The 5,649-nt window shown below is 32.4% G+C and overlaps 1 long non-coding RNA gene across 1 annotated transcript; it reads right to left on the minus strand.

Annotated features, from left to right (window-relative positions):
• Nucleotides 1-4,816: 4,816 nt before the first annotated feature.
• Nucleotides 4,817-5,584, minus strand: LOC105119744 (uncharacterized). The gene is made up of 2 exons (XR_841185.1): nucleotides 5,289-5,584; nucleotides 4,817-5,187 (listed from the first exon to the last, which is right to left on the minus strand). It is a non-coding gene; the product is annotated as an uncharacterized LOC105119744 (long non-coding RNA).
• Between the last annotated feature and the right edge of the window lie 65 nt (nucleotides 5,585-5,649).

A 5,649-nucleotide genomic window follows, 5' to 3' on the forward strand; every position in this document is an offset into this window, starting at 1 on the left:
AATTCAAAGCCTAATTGTAGCCCATTATACTCAAGATCGAAGAAACAATATAGATTCAAGGTCAAACTAAATAACTGTATAAAAATTAAGTCTAAGGATATAATTAAATTTTTAATGAGTCAATTTGATTTAATTATAAATTAAATTATAGTTTAATTATATTTAAGAATTAATTTGGGTCCAATTAAAGAATTTAATAATGTTGAAGGACTTAATTATACTTTACAATAATCAATTAATTTTATTAGGGGCTTAATGGGTGAAAAATGAAGTTTGAGAACCTAATTTGGGCTTAATTAAGAAAATTAAAATTTTAAGAGATCCAATTTAATTTCTATCAAGTCAATTGATTGAAATTAGGGGTAAAATCACAAGAAAATTAGAGTTTTGGGGTCAATTAGGGGTTAAATTAAAAACTTTTACAGCTAAGGACTAATATGTAAAAGGCGTCGAACTACAGGGGCTTAATTGATTGAAATCGAGGGTGAAATTGAAGAAAATTAAAAGTTTAATGGTCAATAAGGGGCTAAATTGAAGAAATCTAAAATCAAGAACCAAAATAAAAAATACTTTAAAATCTAGGGCTAAAATTAAAGTTTTTTAGGGATCAAATTGCATAAAATTTAAAGTTTGAAGTCAATCAGGGATGTAGATAAGATAAATTGGCAATTAAAGGACTGAAATGAACTTTACCCAAACAACGTCGTTTTGATTACCATTCATCTTCTCTTTTATTTTTCTCTAAAATGACAACTCATGGAGATTACTTTGCATGTGTATTTAATGCCTTTAACCTCCATCAAATTTGACAGCACTTGAATCAAAGTAATCACCTGACATCTCACTACACGCTAGTGTGGGCTTTTTTGGCCGATTGACACCACAGAGGCCATGACGCCAGCTTAAAAAGGTCAATTTAAATAGCCTTCAACGAGCAGATTTGATATTTCATGGTGTGTACTTTGAATCAACGATTGAGATCCTTCACAGCAGAACTAAGGGCCAAGATTTGGCACCATTAAAGAAAAAACATCTCTTTTTCACCCCCTATAAATATGGGTGAATTTCACAGCCTTAGCATCAAGAAATTCAGGTCCAAAGTTTGCAAAAAAAAAACTTTTCATACTATTTATTCTGCCATTTTTTTTCTCCCTCTCTCCACTGTTCTAGCCACCAATTGCCACTACCTCCGACTTGTCTACCACCATTTTCACCACAAGCTGCTAGCACGACTGGCGGCCAATCGTCTCCACGTCAGGAATCACTATACTAACTTTTCTCTCTTCTCTGTCTGTTTTTCCTTTCTTCTGCAGCATTAACACCGGCAATAGCAAACCTCTATGCAAACTCCTCCATGCAAACTCCTCTACTAATGACTTCCATCATCCTCGCGTCGACCTCCCATACCAGTTGCATCCTCCACACAAGGTCAACTTCCCTCTCTCTTTTTTTCTTCAGGTTCCATTATTTTTGAACAGTGGAATGAGAATGATAATTCATGCATTGTTCACGTGGCTCAACTAGGTCAATGAATGAGTTGTGTTAGGCTGAACTTGTCTCGACTCAGCTCAAAATCCAAAAAAAGAGATTCATTGGGCTGATTTTGATCCATTTTTTAGGGTTGATTTGACATAGAAAGATGGGCCTGGCCCAATTGGTTGGGTCGAGCCCAACCCAAAATATTTAATTATAATAATATAATAATATATATATTTATAAAAAATAAAAAAAATTCCAATTTTTTTTCAAAAGTCCTTTCAAAATACTGTGATTTTCTTGCATGTTTTTCTATCAATTTTGTATAATATCAAGTTTATATTTACACTGTAAGATACAAATATGATATTAAAATACCTGATTTTCTTATGAATATTTCTGTTTTTAAAAAAATCTCAAAAATTTTAAATTAATTTCCCCTTAAAAAAAGTTTTGTTTTCACGTATATGACCAAATCCTAAAGGTTTTCAAAGCATGTTTTCATAAAAAAAAAATAAAAATTACATCTTTCTCATATTAAAAAAAAATAGAAAAAAAAGATATCATAACAGTTTATGATTATTCATTAGGATTTAACTAAAATGTCAAAAACCTTTTACCAATTTTTTTTTATATTAAGGTTTAGATGTAGATTTTAATTTCTGTGGGGTATAAAACTACATAATAGAGTTCACCCTAAGGTATTAAAGATACAAAGTATAAAGTAAATGCAATGTTAAAATTTAGACTTTACAATGGTAAGGATTAAACCTGATAAGGTAGAGACCTTTTTATGAAAGGAGATCTACCTTATACTTTAAAAAAAAACTAACGAATAGAAACCCGACCTAGAAAAACAATCAAACAACAATATAGTTTATCTTAGGTACGGTGCACTTGGGGTAATGCGTCTTTTCTTTACATAACCAGTTCCTTACCCAGACTCTCGTATATCATAGATTCTCAATAACCATAATACTAGGTGATAACTCATGAATCTTAATTATAATTTTATGATTAAATCTAAAAACCTTTCCTTCCTAACAACAATACTTCCTCACGAGGCACTTCAGCGCGTTGTCTCAACATCACACCTATGATAGCAATGAACATGAAAAGAGAAAATGGCCCATGATTTTAGCATAGAATAATTGGTCATTTGAATTTCAGCAGCCTCAAGTTACTTTGATAGAAAAATATGGTGTATAGACTTTCATTTATTATAGAGAATGATGATGCTTTTGAAGGTTGTGCACTTGGAAAGCATCATCAACAACCTTTTCTCTTAAGGGAGTGGTATGGAGAGCCAAATAAAAGCTTAAGCTTTTACATACAAATATGTGTGGTCTTATGAAAATTCCTTTAAATTCACTAAATAAGTATTTTATTATCTTTATTGATGATTATAGTAGAATAACTTGGGTGTATTTTATGAGAAACAAATATGGAGTTTTCAACATATTGAAGAAGTTTAAATCACTTGTTGAAAAACAAAGTGGTTGTAAGATAAAATATTTAAGAAATGATTATATATGTAAATGACTATATGTTAGGTGAATTTAAGAAGTTTTGTGAAGAAGAAGATGTGAAAAGATAACAATGAGTTATATACTATAACAAAATAGGGTATTTGAGAGGAAATATCGAACAGTGATGGAAATAACCAAATTTATATTGTTTGAGAAGAGTCTTTTAGAAAGTTTTTGGGTTGAAATGATAAATATAATAATTTATTTAATCAACATGCATCCAACGAAAGCTTTAAAAAATCAAACACCATTTGAAGTTTAGAGTATAAGAAAGCCTTCAGTGAATCATCTAAAAGTGATTGGTTATGTGTTATGCTTAGATTTCTAATGAAAAAGATATGAACTTAGTACAACCAAATTAATACCTATTTCATTCAATATGGGTTTGAGAGAAGCACAAGTGAGTCGCTTTATATGTGAAGAAAAAAGGTGAGAGTGATGTTCTTATTGTTGTATTATATATTGATGATTTAGTGAGTAGTAATGGAGGATAGATTAAAGAGTTTATGAAATAAATGATGAGAAGATGTGGGATAAATTATAAGAGGCTGCTACAACATTTTTGAGGTACTGAGGGTTATCAAGATGATGGACTTGTTTTCATTTGTCAAAAAAAAAAAAATGCTGATAAAATCCTTAAAAAATTCAGAATGTTTGGTTGCAAACTTGCAAATGTGCCTTTAATAGTGAATGGAAAGTTAATGAAAGATAATGTAATATTTGCAGCAAGTTTGCCTTTTGTGTTCATGAATTCTCCAAGTCACTTTTATATTGGAGCTGCTAAAAAGGTGTTTAAACACATTCAAGGCATCAAATTTGATAGTCCTAAGCTGAAGTTGATTGGTTTTTTAGACGGTGATTGAGGTGGAAGTGTGATGCTATGTGAAGTACTTTAGACTATGTTTTTCTCTTGGTTTAGGTGTGTTTGCTTGATGTTCGAAGAAGCAATAATCAGTAGCTCAATCGCTTGCTGAAGCTGAATATGTTGCAGCTAATTTAGCTACTCTGTTAGCTATTTGTCTGAGAAGAATTATGAAGGATATGAGGAGAAAAGCAAGAAGATACAACAACATTGTTTTGTGACAACAAATCAGCTATAACAATGACAAGGAATCTAGTTTTTTACAGTAGAACCAAGCATATTCACTTAAACATCATTTCATTCATGAAGCAATTTAGGAAGGAGAGGTTGATATGGAGTTCTGCAAATAAGAGGAGCAGGAGAAATGCACTACGAGTAAAAACATTGCCGAAGGATAAATTTCAAAAGCTGAGAAATGCACTACGAGTTCAAAGTTCAACATATTAAAGGGAAGAATGTTAAGGTTAATATGCTGTAACTAGTTAAGTTATTGTGACAACTATTTAACCTTGACTTTACTTAGTTAACTTGTGTTAAGAGAAAGTAATTAAGAGTTAGATTAAAAGATGACTAAGACGAACAAATGTAAAGCTGAGGTGTGTGTTTTTTGTATATATATATGGCTGAATGTTCTGGACATGTATGAGAGAAAAAGAAAGAAGAAAGAAAAGAAAAGGAGTGTTGAGTTTCTGCTGTGTTTTTTTCTTTCCTGTTTATGCTATTCTACAGAAAATTGCAGGTCTGATTTTCCCTTTAAGAGATTTTATAATGGTGTTGTTTTGACCACACACAAGCTAGTAACTTAGCCAACAATATTATTATTCCACGATAGCCAACACACTATGAGTCCATGAATAGATTTCTCTCCATTAGCTAACGTGGACTGTTAGTCATAATACTATTCAATAGACAGCACATTGAAGAAGAGGAGGAGGAGGAGGAAGAAGCCTTTGTAAATTAAACAACAGCCTACCGAGACTGTTAAATTTTACTACTCAAAAGCATTTACAGCGTAAATTTGAAGATGAGAGACAGTAACGATCAGATATTACTTGTGACTACCAAGATTAGATGGTTATATTGATCCAAAGAGGTGAAAGAAGCAAAGTAAAAAGATTTGCCTTTTTCCAAAGTCAGCATCAAATGCGTTAAGTTATATGAAAAAGACGGTCCTCTAGAGCAAGAACTCGTTCACCAGTTCACTATGAATCCAGGTATGCTCGCACGACATCCAATACTGGAGCTCGACAAATTGGACATTTTCCACTGCCCTGCCGCAGCCCATGGGCGCATTTGAGACAGGTGCACATATGCCCACATCTGAAACATATCAGCATCGTATCAGGCTATTAATGCAGCTCATGATACTGAGAGAGTAGCAAATGAAGGTTCAAAATGACAGCGGTTTCCCATGCAAGTACCTATACAGAAAAGAGTCGACCTGCGTTCCATAGCAGATACAGCAGCTACGTTTGTTTGGTCTCCTATCAGGCGAATTCTTTCCATTCCCTTGAACTGTATCAATAATTACAGACTTGAATTGTTTAACTGGTCATTCTTAAACAGCACAGTAATAAAGGTATATATTGAAATAAGCAGAAAAGATTAAGGATGGCACTTCTTCTTTCACAACCACCTCCATGTTACAGAAGATTAAGGTTTACTGTTGAATATACTACCTAGCAATACCCTCTTGCATGCCCAGTGACCGGGAAAAAAAAAAGAAGCAAATATTTGTAGTAAATGTAAAGCAATTCCCCATTTATAAATTATATATGATAC

This window comes from Populus euphratica, unplaced genomic scaffold, assembly GCF_000495115.2.
Source record: "Populus euphratica unplaced genomic scaffold, PopEup_1.0 scaffold3453.1, whole genome shotgun sequence".
Taxonomy (NCBI): Eukaryota; Viridiplantae; Streptophyta; class Magnoliopsida; order Malpighiales; family Salicaceae; genus Populus; species Populus euphratica.